Here is a 20,226-nt window from a genome sequence, read left to right on the forward strand (position 1 = left end):
TCCCTTTCTAGCTTTCTCCGGGTCCTGCCTAGGCCTCCCCAACCATCCTCAGGTCATCCAAGGTAGTCCGTAGTTCCACATTTTCCTACAGTACTTCCAGCTCTCCTGCCCCGGTCTGGGAAGGCAAGGCCAGTCCCGACATCCTATCAAGCACTGGATACTAAATGCCACTCTCTGGATACATGTATCACTGCACAAGCCCCTCACAGGAGTTCCCACCTCCACCTGCAGCGTGTTGCTCTTTCTGCTAAGTATCAACATATCCAGGCCCTTATAGGATACTCCCCCTCCTTGCTTGGCCTTTCCTCCATTGCCCGTAGCCTCCACGGGCCTTCGTCTCACTGCAGCTATCTTATTGAGTTATGTCGCTACCCCGATGAGAGCCTCAAGCACTTTTCAACTCCAGCCCACGCCTGAGGGTAAATGTCCACACTACTAGGGCCTTATTGTCACCCAGGAGGTCTGCTTATACTGCCCGTTCGCGAGGCCCTCACTCCCGTGCACTGACTATCCTACCTCATGCTCTGGGTGCCGGTCACCTCCACTTCCACACTAGCACACCGTACACTGTATTTCAATTGTGTGCAATAGATCTCGCTTACTTGATGGTGCCTCAAGAGTAACATCACAGCGCCTCGCCTGGCTTCACAGTCTTCCTCCATGTGTCACAATGCTAAGGAGTGTGATGTGGAGCAGCGCCTGTCCCTGCTGCACAATTCTGCAGCCCTTCAGCTCCTCACCTCTTCAGCGCGGTGACCAGGATGTTCCAGTCCCCATAGCGGCTCTACGAGTGGCCGAGCGCAATCTACACCTCTTAGCCGCCCTTCTCTTCCCTGTGCGCTTACTGCTAGATTTGAGCCGCCACCTCCTCTGCCTGTAGGCCCCACTTGGTGATGGTAGGACGGCTATCCATCCTTGTCGGCCACTTCTCGTGTCTCCCCACAGCGGTGCCATGGAAGGCCAGAATCAAGCACTTCCCGAGAGGAGCCAACCTCCCGCTCTCCTCTGCTTTCTCACCCTTGCGCACGTCACTCTTCAGATCGTGTCGCTGCCTTCTCTGCTTACTGGCCGTTCTTGACAGCAACAAGATGGCCGCTCATCTCTGACCGTCGCGTCTCGATCTTCCTCACAGGCGGTGTTTTAGAGCATCAGCGTCGGGATACTGGATGGCGCCTGGGGAGGTGAGGAATTTCCAACATCTTTGGTAGCCGTATGTTGCTGTTTTCCACAACCAGGATGATTCTGGATAATGAGCTGGCGGGAGTTCCTGGAAAGCACGTCTGCTCTGCCAGCTTACTTTGCCACGCCCCCCTTGTGTATCACACATGCTGTGAGACCAGCTCAAATCCTCTTACCCTAATATTAGGTCATCTGAGCTGCATGGAGCAAGGGATCAGGAATCTCATGACATTACCCCATGCACAGCCGGGGGGTAAGCCACAGGCCAGAACCTGTGGCCAACCACCCCCACAGGCAGCCTATCTCCGAGTCAAAATTGGCGCTGGAGACCCCATACCCCATGGTCACATAACAGTAAAATCGGGAGGGAACAGTGCAGGCCACCTCCCCAATCCTTCATCCCCTGGGGCAGAATGTCATTATGAAGGGGTGACCCACCCCTTCATAATGACATTCTGCCCCAGGGGATGAAGGATTGGGGAGGTGGCCTGCACTGTTCCCTCCCGATTTTACTGTTATGTGACCATGGGGTATGGGGTCTCCAGCGCCAATTTTGACTGGCCTCCCTCCCTGAGCCTTATTTGGCCCTGTGGTCAAAATCCATACTAACTCCCAATCCTTATTAGGCCCCGGGCTCCAACCTCAGGCCGCATGTCATTATAAAGGGGACAGGGCTGTGCAGCCCCAATCCCCAAATCTTTTAAGTCCAGGAAACTCATCCCACTGGGCCAATATATCCCAGACCCTCCTTAGGCCCTGGGGACCACATCCCTCATGGCCACAGTTGGGTTAATCGGTGCCTTCCCAGGGAACCCACAAAACCCAAAATGGTGGGTGCGGGGGAGACCCAGGGCCCCTGTGTCCCCAGCCGGCACCCAGCATAGTGCGAGAGCCACCATTACTCCCACCCAGAGGGAGAAGCTAATTATACTTGTTCTGTCTGGATGGGAGCGATATCTGATCTGTTTCCCTGCATGCAGGAGTGCATGCAAGGAAACAGAAGTCTGCTCCACCATGGTGGGAGCATGTGTAAATCTCCCGCCGGGTAGGCGCTGACATGCCTTGCCTGCACTACTGCTGGAGGCAGGCAAAGCATGTTTTTCCTGTCTGACAGGAGATTTAATAATGCTCTCCCAAGTGGGAGCAAACATATGCTTCCTTGCCCACAGTGATGTGGGGAGGGAAACTACTCTGCCCTGGGGGTGGACTCCCCAGGACAGAGTATTAGAGCCGCACTCTGGAGATGGGGTACCTGGGGCCTTTTAAGGCACGGGGAGAAGGACGTTCGGCCCTTGGGAATACAAAAGTAACTTTTTTCTGGTAAGTTTCATGAGGATTCATCAAACGGTGCCAAAGTTATTAGGAAAACAAAAAAATATTTTGCTACGGAAAAATGCCCCTACCTTTAACTACCCAGTGGTGCTCACCACTGGGTAATTAAAGTTAGGATTGTGTTTCCATAGGAAAAGCATTTTTTGTTTTAGAGCGTTTCATCAATCTTAACTAAACTTTCCACAAAAAAGTCTCTTCCACCTCATCCCCTTCGTGGAAAGTTTCGGGTGATTTGTCAAGTGGGGGCTGAGCTAAAGGGGGGCCCCAAAACACATTTTCCCAATTCATTTTTCCATAGGAAAATTGAACAGCGATACCGCAAAAACTGGTGAATGGAATTACACCAAATTTGGCAGTAAGCAAGATCTTGGTCCGGAAAGTCAGCTTTTTGTGATTTGGTGTAAATCAGTTCACCACTTTTTGCGAAATAAAGATCTGATTGACTGCTACCACTTCAAAAAAGACGTGGTGGTAGCCATTTTAGGACTCAGGGACAAAACCCCCTGTCCTCCAAAATAAAAATAAAAAACATATGGGGACATGGTAGGGATACTTGGCTCTCCTAGGCCTAGTAAAGGGGTCCCAAAGGGGTCAAAAATCAGTAAAAAAAAAAATTACCCAACTTTATGGTGGATCTGCAAATCTGTGTTAATTTTTTTTATTAAAAGGCATGAACCCATGCTTAAAAAAACTACCCCCGGGAGTGGGTCAGGGTCTCTGGGGTGGTGCAATCAATTTAATAGGAAAGCCTCCCTGAGGCCCCAGGGAACCCAGCCCCTGGGACCAATGCTTAATTAAAGGGGATATTGTGTGTGCAACCCTCCCCTAGCCTTAAAAAGCCCCAGGGACCCATGCCGTGGGTCTGAAATTCAAAATAAGGAGAGGGGTGGGTACCCCTCCAGTCCGAGCCTCAAAAGGCCCAGTTGTTGCTGCCCTGGGAGCCCACCCCTGGGACACCGTTTCCCTGCCCACTAGATCGCACTCAGGGAAGATTTGTATGCTTCCACTCGGCAGGAGCTGCAGAAATGCTCTTTCCGGCTTGGAGTACACACATTTTTCCCATGCCCATGTTTTTGCGGATAGGGAAAAAGAAATTGCTCCCACCTGGCGGAAGCACAGAAAAAACCTGCCAATAGAAACAATAAATTGCCACGGGGGAGTGAGTCCCTAGAGCCAGAAATTGTTCAGCAAAGGGGACACATGCCCCTCTCTCAAATACTATTGTTATTTAAAGGATTGCCGGCTCCAGCTAGCACCCAAGATGAGTGCTGGCAGGGGTGCCAGAGGGGCAGTAGGGGCCGTAGGGGCCCTGGGGCTACCCCCACCTTCCTGCTGCCCCAATGGAAAAAAAAGGTGGTGGGTGTCTGGTGTGGGCCTGGGACACATATAATGATAATAAAAAATTAAAAAGGAGAAAACTGAATAATAAATTAATGGCAATATTTGCTTATTTATTATTCACTGCTTCTAGCACAAATATGATGTATTTTGCACATATTTATATTTGTATGCATATTTTATGAATTTGGTTCAACACATTACAATTCTGTGGGAATCTGGAGACTGCAGTACGAATAAAAGAAAGACTTTTCCCTTCCCCTGCTTTTCAACTTTTCTTTTAGTTGCAGCTTTCGATAAGGTGGTTTTGGACTACATTTGGGTAATACTTTGCAGAGTCAGTTTATATTCTTCTTTTCCCTGTCCCAATCCTCATTTCCATGTTCAATTGTTCTTTGAGATTTTGGTTGAGCTTTATGAATAATTTATAGCTTAATAGATGGAACGGTCAAAGGATTATTCCTCTGGCAAGCAACCTCAAGGTTACATGCTGAATTAATTAACTACATTGATGGGGATGTACATGGGCACTGGCCTGACTGGATGAATTATTTGCAGTAGTTCAATAGCCAGAATAGTCTATAGACTATTCCCTCTGTCAAGCAGCCTTTAGGTTATATGCTACATCAATTAATAATTTCAATTATGGTATTTGTAAGGGCACCGGCCAGATTGGATTCTTCTTTTTACACTGAATGATTTATATGAGATTTAATTGATCCTGCGTGCTTTTATTCTAAATCGTTATTGAACATTCCCTAGATTAACATATGATTATAAGGTTACACAGCCTCATTCAAGCACAAATATTAATGGAATTGCACTTTATTGTATTGGTTTTTATTGACCCCGTTATTGAAGAATATCCTTTTTGTTATTTATCAATTTTTGAATGTACGATTTCAAGATTTTGTTAAACAATGGATATAATCAATTTTTACAAATTCGTATTGGTATAACTGTCATTTATGATTTGACATGGTACACATGGTAATATGGGTTTTCTACATCGTAAGAGCCATAGTATTTTTCCTAGCACTATGAACGGAATGAGTAATTCTATGGAGTCTTAGGCATGATTCTTCAACTTGACAAAAACTTCTTTGAAGCTGAAATGCGCTATTCTATCTTGTCTGCACACTTCTCAAATCTGAGTGTGCTATACTAGGTGTGCCGCTTCCTTCTTTAATCTGGGATTTGTAACGTGTTTTATATATATATATATATATATTTATATATATATACATGTTCTTCCCGCACCGTACTTTTCACCGCCGTCGCACCACCTAGGTCTCAGGTGCTTCAATCCTGCGGTGGTGTACCGCGATTAAGATTCAGACGTGTCACAAGGAAGTCATTAATTTCTTTTTTTCTTCTTTTCTCCACACAATGAATTTGTCTTTGATTGAGAAAAAAAATGTTTTTAATATTGCACCTGCCCTTTTTTGTGACCGTTTTATATAATGCATTGACCCAGTGGAAACATGTTTTAAGATGGCCGCCACAAAGGTATTCACAGAAGTAGTCAATTTTTACTGTTTACTGGTTGTCCGTGGAAATGAATGAATAAAATGGTCACTGTTTTTCACACACGCCAACACTGACGAAGCCGTGAGGCGAAACGCATTTGTTGGAGGGGTAGGGGGTCCGCAATAAACACTTTTGTAATCGGCGACCCGAGTGCTTTCCTTTTTTCAATATCATATTGGATGCTGATCTGTTCTGAAAAAAAAAATATATATATATATATATATATATATATATATATATATATATATATTATTTTTTTTTTTTTTATTCACTGAAAAAAACATAGGTTTCAGAGACGTTATAGTTAGTTGGACATTTCACTCATACAAAACCTGAGAAGTTCAGCCGTTATAGTTAGTTGAGTTAACCATAACTTGCGCCCCTGCAATGCACTGCTGATGATGTCACATATTATTTCATTCATGACATGGTCAGTGATATCACTGATGACATCACTGATGACATCTGAAATGACATCACTGATGACATCATCCAGTGACTGTGTGTTTCTGTAAAGTTTAAATATGTTTTATAAATGTGTATTGAGGTATCAGTGTCTGAATAGATGATTTAGTAGGTGCGTAACTGATTGTATAAGTGAGTGAATAAACGTGTCTGACTGAATGCTTGGGTTAGTGACTAAACTGTGTAAATGTCTGTATCAGTCTGTCAGTTGTTGTGTAAGCGGCTGCATGGATTGGTGAGTAGCTACATGAGTGTCTATATGGGTTATTGATTGGTTGTCAGAGCATCTGTATGGGTTCCTGAGTGTCTGTGTGGGTGTTTCGGGGTGTGTGACTCTGTGCATAGATGTGTGAGTGGGTGATTCACTGGGTTTATGGGTTCAAGAGTGCATCTGTGAAGGGCTGTATGAGTGGGTGAGTGTGTTTATGGGTATGTTGGTGAGTAAATGGATGTCTCAATGGTACATGTGTGAGTAACTGCATATGTGAAAGGTAGTATATGTGAGTGTTCGAATTTATAAATGACTATACGTGCAAGTGAGTGATTGTGAGAGTGGCTGTGTGGATGAGTGTGTGCTCGTATCATTGATTGTCTAAGAGATAAGTGTGTGTTATTATCGGTATGAATAAGTGAGGTGGTGTGTGTATAACTGCATAGGGAGTAAATGGGAGTGTGATTGATTCTGCGCATGACTGACTAGGTGTGTGCGTAACTCTATGGATGAGTGGAGGTGTGTGAGTGTCTGTATAGGTATATGAGTGCAAATGATAGTGCTGTATTGATGACTGACTGTATGGGTGATTGAGTGGATGTGTGTGTAGACCTAAGGTTCCGTGACTGGGTATGTAGCAACTGGTATTGGTGTGTTTATGGTTTTGAAAATGGTAGTCTGTATTTTAAAGTAGGTGTATCAAAGGTTATATTAGAGTGTGATGAGGTGCATCAGATTATCATGTGGGTGATGTCATCAGTGACGTCATCAGTGATGTCACTGACCATGTCATGAATGATGTAATATGTGATGTCATCAGCAGTGCATTGCGGGGGCGCAAGTTATAGTTAGCTCAGCCAACTATAACAGCCGAATTTCTCAGGTTTTGCATGAGTGAAATGTCCAACTAACCATAACGTCCCTGAAACCTATGGTTTTTTCAGTGAATTTCTATGTTTTTTTAAATGCTAATTTCTAACTATAACGTCCCTGAAACCTATGGTTTTTTCAGTGAATTTCAAAGGTTTTTTAAATGCTAATTTCCAACTATAACATAGCAGTCACATTTCCAGAGTGGTCGAGAAAGGTGAGCGTGGCCTCCCAACACCTTTTAGCAATCCCACTGCGTGAGATTTACTGGAGGTAACAGGAGGGGTAGGTAGCCCCCACCGTCAACCTTTGGGGCCAACTACACCTTTTATTACCTCCAGTAAGTCCCACACAGCAGGATTGCTAACTTGCTATATCAGGCCCCGCCCCCTCCCTGCACCACTGTGCAAACGCACCCCCTGGTGCGTTATAGGTTGGGAGATTAAGTCCCCTTGAATCCTGAGTGTCCCTGGGGGCCAACTAGCCCACCAGGTACCTCCAATAAGCGCCACAGAGCTGCGTTGCAGAGAGTTGTTCCGAGGCCACACCCCTTTTTTACACCACATTGCAAACATGGCTTCTGGCACACTCCTGCTCGGAGGAGGAAGTCCACTTGTGTCCTGAGGTCCTCAGGACACAAGAGGACCTCATTTCCCCACCAGCAGTGCTCACGCTCGGGAGGAGTCGCGACTCCTCCTCGGTGCTAAGATATATAACGTTTTCTTTTTTTAGTTTCTCAGGAACTACTGAATGGATTTACACCATTTAAGAAAAGGGCGCTTTCTGAACCAAGAGCTACCTTTTTGCCAAGTTTAGAGTAATTCCGTTCAGCAGTTCGGGCTGTAGCCTGTTCCAAACATTCCTATGCAAATTAACATGGGGAATACGCGCTTTGGGACACCCCTTTTTTCTCAGCCCCCGCTTGACGAATCAGGACAGGAGCTGACTGGAGCTGGCCACCAGTATTGAAAATGTTGCAAAGATTCGTCAAACGGCACCAAAGATGTTGGCAAATCAAAAAACGCTTTTCCTATGGAAACTAGGTTCTAACTAACTATAACTACCTACTGGCGACCGCCACTAGGTGATATATATATATATATATATATATATATATATATATATATATATATATTATATCTTAAAGCACCCTAGAGTGTAGTAGCGTACAGTGGAGTGGAATACAGTGGAGTAGCGTACAATTAACTGTGGTACAGTGTAGTGGCATATAGTGGAATAGCTTTCTGTGTAGTGGTATACAGTGGATTGGCATACAGTGGAATATCACTGGAGTGGCTTAAAGAGGAGTAGCGTGGAGTGGCATAAAGTTGAATAGTGTAGAATGGAGTGTTGTACAGTGGAGTAGCATACAGTGCAATAGCATAGAGTGTAGTGCCATACAGTGGAATGGATAACAGTGGCATACTGTACAATGGAGTGGGATAGAGTGGATTGGGGTAGAGTGTATCGGCATGGAGTGCAACATCATATAGTGGCGTGGACTGTAGTGACATACATTGTAGTACGGGAAACTGAAATAGCATACAGTGGGGTGGCATAAAGTGGAGTTATGTAGGGTGTAACAGCATTGAGTGGAGTGGCTGGAATGGCATACAATGAAGTGGTGTATATTTGAGTGGCATGCAGTTGAATACCGTAGAGTGGAATGGTGTATAATAGAATGGCGTAGAGTGCAGTACATAACAATGTGTGCGAAATTGACCACAAATTTACATTTTAGTTTTCAGAGTAATGTAAAACAGTGAAATGCACTGCATGAGTTTCTCAAGATTTACCAAGCAATGCAGGGTCATGTATGGTGGCCTTGCGTTGTTTCATAAATGTAACTAAAGTACTGTGTTGGCCATACAACAACACAATGCATGCATTTAACTTTTGTAAAGGTAGTCATTAGCCAATCACATAAATGATTTTCATTGCCATGTACAGGGTACTTCTGCAAAATCTAATTAAACTACCGGGGCCTGAGATATCACAAGGTTAAAATACCTTACGACTTAAGAAAAACTTTACCTATTTCCCTCTAACCCCAAAATGTAATCTACATTCCTCTCAAATGTCATGGAAATCTGCCTGGGCGTTTGGATCCTATGTGTGAGTACAAGGTTTTTGGAAAATGCACTGGGGACATGAAACTTTTTGGGACCTCCCTTTCTTCTTTGCAACCCCCTGACCAATCACCATGGATTTTGTATCATCTGCCAAAGTAGAAGGGGCAATAGGTCTGTAAAGTTTCATGGAGATGTGTCTAACAGGGCAAAAATCACAGAAATTCCTATCTAAGTTAACCCTAACTATAACTACAGAGTGGCTACCACCACTTCGCAATAAAATATGTGTGTGTGCCTCTGTGTGTGTCTGGCCATGTGTGTGCATGTCTGTGTGTGTGTATGTATGTGTGTGCGGCATGTTTTCTGTATGCCCTTGCTAATTTACAGGGGTGCTTGATGTTTACTTGATGATGATAACATGCTTCATAAATATACTTACTGCTAAGCTAACTTCACATGTTTCTAAGTGTGCTAAAACAGTTTAGTGTAGCTATAAAGAGAGCTTCTCACTCATTGAGTTAGAAATATGTGGATCATAGCACTTGAAAGAATAAAGCATGTCTGTAGTCACATTACTTTTTGACTGACTTAAAGAATCAGAGCAATCAAAAGACACATTATCAAGGTTTGAAGCGGTATCTGGTCTGTGTTGGACAAGTCTCTCGGTCATTAATTGGACTGGTGCGTTTGTATTAGCAGAAACTTCTTTTTTTGTAATATGCATTCAGTTGTTTGAAGCCTGAAAATGTGCTAATGAGTTGTCTAAATGCACTCCAATCACTAGCCTCATCGGGCTTAATAGATCTGTGAGCACAGTTGTTAATTTCTTATGAGAGAAGCCTGTCCTTTGAACTTCACTTGTTTAATCTTCTATGCATGAATGTCACATTTAGCATATGAACTAATGTTAACTGTTTTAGTCCCAGTAATTACTTTTAATCTAGGAAACACAGAGACAAAGATATTTTATACTTCGTCTGACTAAAAGTATTGTTATGGTGCGGCGGGAAGCCTCAGCTTTAAATCTCTGTTATCATGCAATCTAATAGTCTGTAATAAGTCTTTCATTTAAGTTTCATGCTCTGCAGAGTCAGTTTAGATGTGATGTAGACAGTAGAAACCTATTTGCTCAATGAGTAGCTTCCAACTGTTGTGTAATAGTTGAAACTTACAACAAGGGTATTAAAATCTGCATCTAACAGTCTGGTCCCAGGCTACTTTGCCAAAAATGTGACCTACACAATGTGATTGTGTAGGTCAATACTGTGGAACCCGTCAGAAACTAAGGTAGACTGAAGAGCCAGGTCTTCACTAACTTCTGGAAACTGGGTTCGGCTGGGGCCATTTTGATTTGCAGGGGTAGAGAATTCCACAGGGAGGCTGTTTTTACTGATAAACACCGTCCACCCAGTCTGGCCTTGGAAAAGCGGGGAATGACAAGAAGTTCTTGGTAGTTTGATCTTAGGTTTCTTGTATGTCTTAGTGTTTTAATACGTTTTCTTAGATAGTGCGGGCCAGTGCCATTTATTGCTCTGTAGGTAAGAATGAGTGCCTTAAATTCTGTACGTTTTCTTACTGGAAGCCAGTGAAGGGTACGTAGATGTAGTGAGATGTGGTGTCTTAAGGGAATGTTTTTAATAAGCCTTGCGGATGCATTCTGTATTGTCTGCAGCTTTCTGTACATATAGGCTGGCAGGCCCAAGTATAGACTATTAGCATAGTCTATTTGGGATGTCACTAGTGCGCAAACAATCGTTTTCCTACATTCGACAGGTAGCAGATGAAGGAATTTACGCAAGGATTTTAGTTTCCAAAAACATGTGGAGGAAACCTGACCTATCTGGGTTTGCATGACAGAGTCTTGCCAATTTTAAAACCCAGATTTCTCGCTGAAGAGACAGGGCAGGGAGCTGGATTGAGTACTGAGGGCCACCAAAGGTTTGATCTAGGGGGTGATGGTTGATTAAAGAAAAGAACATCAGTTTTATCAGCATTAAACCGTAAACAATGTGTAGTCATCCAGGTGGATATATCTGCCAGACAGTCCCGAAATTTAGTGAAGGCTGCTTCTGAATGATCTTTAACAGCAAACATTAGCTGAGTATCATCAGCGTATGAGATGACACTAACATCATATTGTTCGATGAGTGGGGCCAGTGGCGCGAGGTCAATATTAAAATTGGTGGGGCTAAGGGCCGAGCCCTGGGGGACTCCACAGATTAGGGGGCGGGGTGATGAGACAAATGGTTGCAGTCATATTCTCTGGACTCGTCCTTCAAGGAAGGATTGGAACCAAGCCAACACAGTCCCTGAAATCCCTAAATGCCTGAGCCTGTCAAGCAGAATCCTGTGTGACACTGTGCCAAATGCTGCTGACAGGTCAAGCAGCACCAACATTGCATATCAGCCTTTGTCAAGGGTTTCTCTGATGGATTCAGTAACTTCCAATAGAGCTGTATCGGTGCTGTAGCCAGCTCGAAATCCGGACTGTGTGTCATGCAGTAGCTTGTTGATTTCCAAAAAACTAGACAACCATTTTTGTACCTCCTTCTCAAGAACCTTAGCCGGGACTGGCAGAAGGGAAATAGGTCTAAAAAAAATTTCAATGGCCGAGTCAGCATTTTCTTTTTTTAGGATGGGTTGGTTGAGGACTGTCTTCCATACAGATGGATAAATACCAGTATTTTGTGATGCATTCCATACTACATTTAGTGAGGGATTGATCAAGTAAGCTAGTGTTCTAAAAAATCTGTCCGGGAGGGGATCCAAGGGGAGCTAGACTTAATTTTTAGCAGTAGTTTGAGCGAGTCTTCAGTACTGAAAGGGCCAAAGTCCGTCCAGGTTTCTGTGTGTGGGGACCAAGGTGTGACTGGGCTCTCACTCTCAGTAAATGAGGTGTAGATATCTTCAATCTTCTCGTGGAAAAAACTCGCTAAATTCTCAGAAAGAGTTTCCGATGGAGTAATATTGCTTTTCAAAGCCTCCGGTTTCATGAAACTTTGGACAATTTAAAAAAATTCTTTTGTAGAATTATTGGATGCTTTGATTTGGGTGGCAAAGTAGTTTTTATGGGGTTTATGGGGTTTCAGTTTATGGAATTGATTCACTGCCTTTCTATAGGTGTTTTTTGCTTCCATACTATAGGATTTTCGCCATATTCACTCAAGTCTTTTGCAACGGCTCTTTTCTGTTTGGAGATCCTGCATAAAACAGGGTGCGGAAGGTTTAAGCCTGGCTGATTTCATCTCTTCCAGGGGTGCAATAGTGTCCAAAGCGGCAGTGATGCAATGATTAAAAGTTGTCACATCACTGTTAGGTTCACCCGACATGTGAATCCTACACCTTGAAGTCCCCTTTGCCTTATGTAACATTTTCTATACACTGATTTACACATGTAGGATTCATTGTCTCTGCCCTACACTGGTATGAGAGATGCTATAAAACAAATGCAATACATGTGACAGAGGGGCTATGGAAAGAGAAGAGGCACTGTTGGAGGGTGATAGTGAGGAAATCATTGAAGAGCCCCAACAAATATTGTTGTATCCTGGTACATAGTAAGGTAATCATTTACTATGCTTTAAAAGCTAATACAATTCAATATATAATGACAAATGTATGCAGAATGCACAATTTTTCCCTAATTTTCTTCGGTGGGGGGAGAGCCCCCGAAAACTCTCTTTGTAGTGGTCAGGCCTACTCGCTGCCCTTGGTGCCACTGGTCTGACAACATTTGCCAGGGCGGCTTTGGGTTCTCAGTATGGCCTTGGCAACAGCAGGAGCCTTGTACCGCGAAATAAAAGCAAACATTGAAAAGTTAGTCGCTGAGGTGCAGCACCAACCTTCCCATTAAAATCTTTAGATTTTTGCACATTTTTTTCAATATAAGATAATAGAATATTTAGCTATTAGCGTATTTGTTGGTGTGCACTTGTTTGTGTATTTTTCACAAATTACCGTTTTAATGTTTGGAATTTAAAGAGTACAAATTGCTTAGGAGTTCCCGGCTCCCAGTAGTGACTTACTGGGGTCCTCAGGAGTCAAAGGTTTGGAAACCACTGCTCTAACAAATAAATCAAAGGGCTCCGTGAGGCCTTTGTTCACAGCTGTGAATGGCAACATTGGAATGTTGGAGCTACGGGCTTCTATCGGTCATTAGAAGCCGAGAGCACTCCATTATTGTCAATGGAGCTCCCAACATTCGAATGTTCTAATTTGGATTAAAAAGCTCATTTGCACAAGGTGTGGTGGGAGTGGTACGATCGGGTCAATGTCTCTTGACTAGTGATTATAACTCTCTAAGGCATTTTATGTTCAAGGGGATCTTTGAAATGAAAAAAGAAAAAATTATTTTGTCTAGGAATTACAAATATGCACTAGGGCACCACGCTCGGAACCTCTGCATCACCCTTGACTCCTCTCTCTCCATGAACCGCCATATCAATACAGTCACTTCCACTAGTTTCAACTGCCTTCGCATCCTTCGTAAGACTTTCAAGTGGATCCCCTTCGACTGCAGATGGACCGTCACCCACGCATTCATTACCAGCAGACTGGTCATTGGCCCTATACGCCGGAATCAACAAAGCTCTCCTGCACAGACTCCAGACCATCCACAATGCCGCAGCAAGACTCGTCCTCGGGACACCGTGCCATGAGCACCTGACCCAACACCTACAAGGCATCCACTGGCTCCCCGTCGAGAAGAGGGACACCTTCAAACTCCTCACCCATGCCTACAAATCCCTCCACAACATCGGACCTAAATACCTAACGAGAAAGTATCCTTCCACATACCCAAGAGGAACCTCCGCTCCACCAACCTCGACCTGGCAGAGGTCCCCCGCATCCGCAGACACAGAACCGGTGGGAGAGCTTTCTCCTACACGTGGGACGAGCTCCCTGTGAACATCATACGCTACCCGACCCTGCCTGCACAGGTTCAGGAGGGCCCTCAAGACCTGGCTCTTCGACTGATCCGGAGTCGTGACTCCTTCTCCCGAGCGCCTTGAGACCCTCATGGGTGAATAGCTTGCTATATAAACCTCTGATTGATTGATGAAAAGGGCAATTTGATCTTGACCAAAGATTAGCTTCAGCTAAGTTGCCAGGACCTCTAAAAGACCTTCTCAAAGAGGTCTCTCTTGAGCTACGTCTTAGTTTGGACAATTGACTCTTGCAGTGAAAAGGGAAAATGTGAAGCAGTAATGAACTCTCTTATTTTAAATAAGCCACAACATTACTTGTCATTGAATATGGCACATGGGGTCAGATGTTTCTGGATGTTTCTGGATATTAATGCAGTTAAATATTGCTCTGCATGCGACGCAGCTCCAGCAAGGCTCGGGGGTGGCCTATGCCTAACATGCTGCGTCAATCCTTACGCCTGCTTCAAGCAGGCGCAGGGTTTTGACGCAGCATGGCCGTAAAAATTACTCAAATTTTGTAGATTTCACTGCCTGACTTTTTTTACGAGGTGTACCTGCCAGGGAACGCACACCCTGCGCGGGAACGTCCACATGAAACCTGATGCAGGTTTTATGTGGCACAGGGGTTTATAATGTGACGCATCTCCCTAGATGTGTCACGTTGTAAATACGGCACAACATGGCGCATGGTTTACGCCGCCACTGCGTCACAAAAGTGACGCAACCGCGGCGTAAAACTGTTGCAAGGGGCTTGTAAATCTGCCCCTTAATGTCTAAATGATATGGCACGTCAAGTCAATAGAGTCCAGGAATTGAAACATGTTCTATTTATTTGTCTAGCTTTGATAGTACATCGTCAGAAGCTGTTGAGGCCCAATTTAAAATGTTCTGCTCATACAACTGCTGAAGCTATGCATTTATAGTTCAATCCACCAAATAAAATGTTTTGTATTCAAGTTTTGAACATTTTTTAATTTGTATTGAACAATTCAGCACCAGTTTGTTTTCTGAGAAATTAACTGATGAGATTGTATAGGGGGAACTGGTTTTATGTTTTTAATGTTAGCTGCTTTTTTTGTATTTTCTGTATCTTCCTGTTTTATGTGGACCTCGCAGAAGTTCCAAACCATGAAATAACTGAGTTGGACAGGAGTCGGGAGACATGTGTTGGCTGGCGTTTTATGATGTAAGACTGGGACAACTAAATTGTTTTTCAAAGACATCATGACTTTGATTTTTTTATGCGTGATGTTAACAGAATCATATTGAGGTTGAATGGAATTAGCCTTTGATGAATTGACTATAAGATATGTATATGATAATCCTTATACTGAAAATAAATGTATCTTTGGCAAAAACAATCTAAATTGAACACTGGTAAGTGGCACTTGTGAACCTGGTGCCCTTAGCATTTCCTTAAAGCAGTGTGAACATTTCCTGCTACTAAAGAGGGTTACTGATCCCGCCCATTCTGTTTTCAAAAAAACTTAATGAGCTATGAACTTCACTCAGGGCCTGATTCACAAAGGTGAACTTACACATATGTGTATATTTACTTTTCTTTTACTATTCACAAACTATGAGTTAGTAGTAAGTTTACAACAGTGGAGACTCCACAGTCAGGACGGAGAACTCTGCAAATGCTAAGATAGGAAAGGCTCAGATATACAAGTAAGAGTGGAGGAAAGTGCAAGGCATAAAGTAGCAAGAGTCAGATGAATGCAGAGACATGGGAAAATTAGAGAAAGTAGCAGAATGTGAAGAGAACGAAAAGCAGGAAAAAAAGAGAGGTGAATGGCTAGATACAGTGCAGAATTGAAACCTTTGACAATGAAGAGAAGAGGAGAGGAATGTGGGGGAGTGTGAATGATCAAAAGTAGCGAGATGCACAGAAGCAGGAACAGTGGCGGCTCCTCCTCCAAGGCGGAGGTGTGTTGTGCACTGCTTTCTTGCAGTTAAATACAGGGAAAATAAAATAATAATAATGCGCGTTATTATCCTTTGACTTTTTCCTACTTCCACCGACAGCTTTGCATGAAGGAGCGGGGTCAGAAGAGGCGTTGTAGCACCCTCTTAAAGTGCGCAATGACTGCTTGGACGGCCCTCTTGCGCTGCCCAAAACAGTCATGTTCTCCATGCAGCTGCATCACAGCCTACGTGGAGAACATGACTGTTTTGGGCAGCCAGAGCCTACGTGGAGAACATGCCATGGATTCCAATCAGCGCCCATGCACTGAAACACGGCGCCCAGACCAAGCACAATGCTTCTAAGGCAGCATTGTGATTGGCTGACTGGAAGTCTGGGTGTGCTTCCTGTGGCCGAGCCAGGGAAGGACTATGAAGGAGAGACGCGGTGTTAATCGGAAATAGATACGTTTCCCGCATCTTCCCCCCCTACCTTTCGCGACCCCTGCATCTGTCTCTTACCTCTGATTTGTGCCGGCCGCGACTGAGCAGGAAAAATATAGAGTGGCAATATCAAAGAAAGAATTTATAAATACTGATAAGGAACAGTAGGTGAAAGTTAAGGAAAGAGCGGACAGGAGGACAAAAGAAATACATGACAAAAGGAGAGCTGGAACTTTGGGAAATGTAACCATCAGTGGGGAATAGTGAGAATGTGACAAAAGTGGAGAGATACAAGGGGGGTTGTGGGGAAGGGTAGAAGGTGAAAGGTAGCGTGACTGGGAGGAAACAAAAGACAGGGAGGACCTGAGGAAGTTCATAACATGAATTTATAAAGCCCATGTTAACCCTGAAGGACCTCTTGGCACTGAAATAACATGGTTATTGGCATTTAAATATTGCCTAAGTGCAATACCCACATGAGTTTTCATTCGCAAGGATTCCATTCTAAGTTTGCATGGAAAACTGTGAGGTAGTACCAGCCTATTGTTGTCAAAATCTGCTGGTATCATCACTCCATTTACCAGCCCTTATGACTATTACAGGGATTTGTACAGCATGTTTTCCCAAATTTTGGGCTGTTTCACAATCATTTTCAACCTAATAATATATGACATTTGCGACCGTGTATATGCTGCAGATATGGCACCTAATGATGTTTTTAATAATGTTACGACGATTGGTTTTCGAGGTAGGTTGAAACAGAACACATCGATGATTGTGTCCCAATTCCCGATGAGGGAGGTTCAACCTATTTTCCATCCTGAGATCCCAGAACGGCGTAATGCCTGGATGTGTTGTTCAACCACGGGTGGAGGCCCGTTTACAGGAACAATGGGTTTACACTCTGTAGGAAGGTAGATCCCTGACTATGGTTGCCCCCAACTTTTTGCCTGGTGTTTTGCTGGTTTTCTGACTTAGTTGACCTGGGGCCCTGCTATTCAGGACCCCAGGCCTACTGCTCTCTCTGTAAAATGGATTCCATGTACCCTAGGTACATATCCAATTGGCACTGGGCCCTCTCCCAGTCCCTGTACCCAGGGCTGAGATGCACCCAGAAGTCTCCCAGGGGCTGAAGCATGTATTGTGCCACCCCTGGACTGACTAACTAAACTGACACAACTGGCTGCACGACAGCTGGGGCCAGGTGGTGTACTCACCCCTTGCTTTAGATTTAGTATACCTATATCTAACCACAAAATGGACACACAGATCTCCTATCAGTCACTCCTATGGCAGGCCTTAACAATCCTGAAGGCAGAGTGCTTGGAATCGTGTGAGATGGTGCTCTGGCATGAGCTGAGCCTGTCTGCGGCTTTCGGGATCTATCCCTTAGCCGTTTCCATGATATCGCATACCATATACTCTTAAGTGCATTATAATCCTCGCGGTTATATGCCAACTCTGGTATCGCTTTATCAAAACATGTCGAGTAAGGTGTCATACGAATTGGAATACTAACCCCTCGCCAATTCTGGCGACGGGGTTAGCATTCCACCCTTCTAGAGGGACACGACATGTGTGTAACCTGTAACCCCGGTTAAAGTCCAACAGAGCCTTAGCTCCACAAAATGGATGCTGCCACTGAGACACAAGTCTGCCCCCCTGCTGCTGGGAGTCCTCCCAGAGCAGGAGGCAAGGACAAAGGGTTTCCTGCCAGGGGCGGTGCCAGCACCGTCCCAGACAGGATTTTGTGTATCCTAGGTAGGCAGGGCTTCAGAGGAAGGTGACTGCAAGTGGCACCCCGGTGCTCACTGTGCATAGGCCGGCTGAAACCAGTTCCAGGGGCACTCCAGCCCCTGGCCTGGGGAAAGCCCGCCAAAGGAGAGGGGTGTAACCACCCCCCTCCTGGTCCCACCCATAGGGCAGGACTTAGTCGCGTGCCAGCCCCCTTTTCCCAGATAAAGGTAGGAGCAGGCCCCCTTCCAAATTAGATCATCTTTGGAATCAAGACACGACTTTCTACGAAAGGACATCAAGATTTCTTCTTCAAGATTCTCCCTTGTGACTAAGGAGTAGTCACCCTGCATCCGCAGGCACCATCTTAAGAACACTGCGGTCTGCTGCAAGTCCTTCCTCCGGAATCCGACTGCCCAGCTCGACGAGAACCGGCTTCCCTGGCACCTCTGACCTCTACCCACCTCTACAGCCCAGCTGAGAACCGTGGGTGCGACGAGACCTCGAGGGACCGGCCATCTTCAAGACTGCACGACTTCTTTCCAGCACGACCGCCGAGGTATCCTCTGGTGAGTGCTTTGGGGTCTGAGAAGCCCCGACCCTGAGCAGCCCCAGCACCGAAGTCCAGCCTCCCAGCATCTCCACGATCTGCGTGGGGCCCTTCTGCTTGTTGCTGCTCACCGCGTTGTTTGGCTACTAGCCCGCTGGCTTGTGGCCTTCTTAACGACGCCCGATGACATCACTGCTGCTGGTCTGGTTGCTCCAGACTGGCTCTTGCTCCCTTCCAGAAGAGGAGCACCCCGGACCCTCCTGGTCCACTCCAGACGCCATTTTAGGTCCACCGCGTGGGCTTGAATTTGCCAAGACTTGTTGCCCCAATCCTGGGTCCAGCGACGTCGACAGCATCATCCATCGTGGGACAGCTCGTACCTCCATCCTGGTCGCCGACAACGCCTCCTGGTCCGTGAGACTACAGAGCACAGCGTCGCCCACTCACCTAGTCGAGGTGACTACCATCCGGTGCCCTCCTGGTGCCACCTGACTACTGGCTAGTAGTCACGAACTTGGTCCCCTCTGCTTTCAGGTGTCATCCATCTTCGATCCAGGCTTGGATCACTCGAACAATCTTCACTGGTCCCCTGCCAGCAACTTCTTTCCTTCAGGCTCCTGGTTCGTCAACGAAGAATCCCGACGTCTTTTCAGACCTATGCAGCTGCAGCCCCTGGGCTAGGTAACTTCGGCATTTCGGTGCCCCAGCATAGCCTCACTATCCAAGGGTCCAGATCCACTTTCGTTTTTGACCTACCTAGTCGGGTTCGCCCGAGAACACTAACTTTGTGAATACTAGCTTCCATAGGCTTTTTCCCGCCTTACGCGTGAGAGTTCCCACTCTGCACGTGGTGTCCCTAGGCCTCCTGCTCCTAACCTGAGTGTTCAGTAGTGTAGGCCTAGCGTTTCTAAAGCCTCTGAGAATCGTTACTTACCTGCTAGTAATTCGCATTCCACTTTTAGAGTATATGGTTTTTCGTGCCCCTCGGGCATTTGTGTAAATTGTGCGACTTGAAGTATTTTTATAAGAGTTTTGTTGTGTGCTTAGCTCCCTGTCTCATAAAGAGCCAGGGTAGTCGTGTTATAAATAAATACACTGTCTATTTTCATAACAACTTGTGTGGTGTCCTTTCACTGGGTGTTCAAGGGGTAATGTGATGGCAAAACAGCTGGCTTAACACGCCCTCTAGAGTCTTAGCCTTAGACTGCTCGTATCCATGCTACTAGGATAGCTGGTCTATAAGGTTGACTTACAACCAATCATCAATAAGGGTTGTTTGGACTGATATATAGTGATCACTAGAATAGTGAACACTGCACATCAGGCCAACTTCTCACACACTCCATGGAAAAGGAATGAGGTGTTAGCCCTCAAGAGTCAGCTGCATATTACAAAGAATTTACGGAAGCTGCCTCATCGACAGTGATGACGCTGGCCGATATTGAGATGTTTTTTGGGTTGCTAGTACCAGTGGATATGTGGAGGCAGGTGCATACGCAGTACCATGTGGTGGAGTTAGTGGGCACTTTGAATGAGATTAGAGCATGGCATCAGGAACGGAAACCTGGTTAGAGGCCTACAGCTGAAATAATGGCTTTGCCGAGTCGTAGCCTTACTTACATGCATTCTCTCATTCCGCCCAGACAAGTAGATTGGGACAAGTTAACG

At 45.2% G+C, this 20,226-nt stretch overlaps 1 long non-coding RNA gene across 1 annotated transcript in view; it reads left to right on the top strand.

Moving 5' to 3' along the window:
* The window catches only part of LOC144819994 (uncharacterized), an 88,616-nt gene that overhangs the window by 60,457 nt on the left and 7,933 nt on the right, over positions 1-20,226 (top strand). Inside the window, exon 2 of the long non-coding RNA XR_013607660.1 lies at positions 15,042-15,111. This is a non-coding gene — a long non-coding RNA (uncharacterized LOC144819994). The remainder of the gene's footprint in view (positions 1-15,041; positions 15,112-20,226) is intronic.

This window comes from Lissotriton helveticus, chromosome 2_1 (genome assembly GCF_964261635.1).
Source record: "Lissotriton helveticus chromosome 2_1, aLisHel1.1, whole genome shotgun sequence".
Classification (NCBI taxonomy): Eukaryota; Metazoa; Chordata; class Amphibia; order Caudata; family Salamandridae; genus Lissotriton; species Lissotriton helveticus.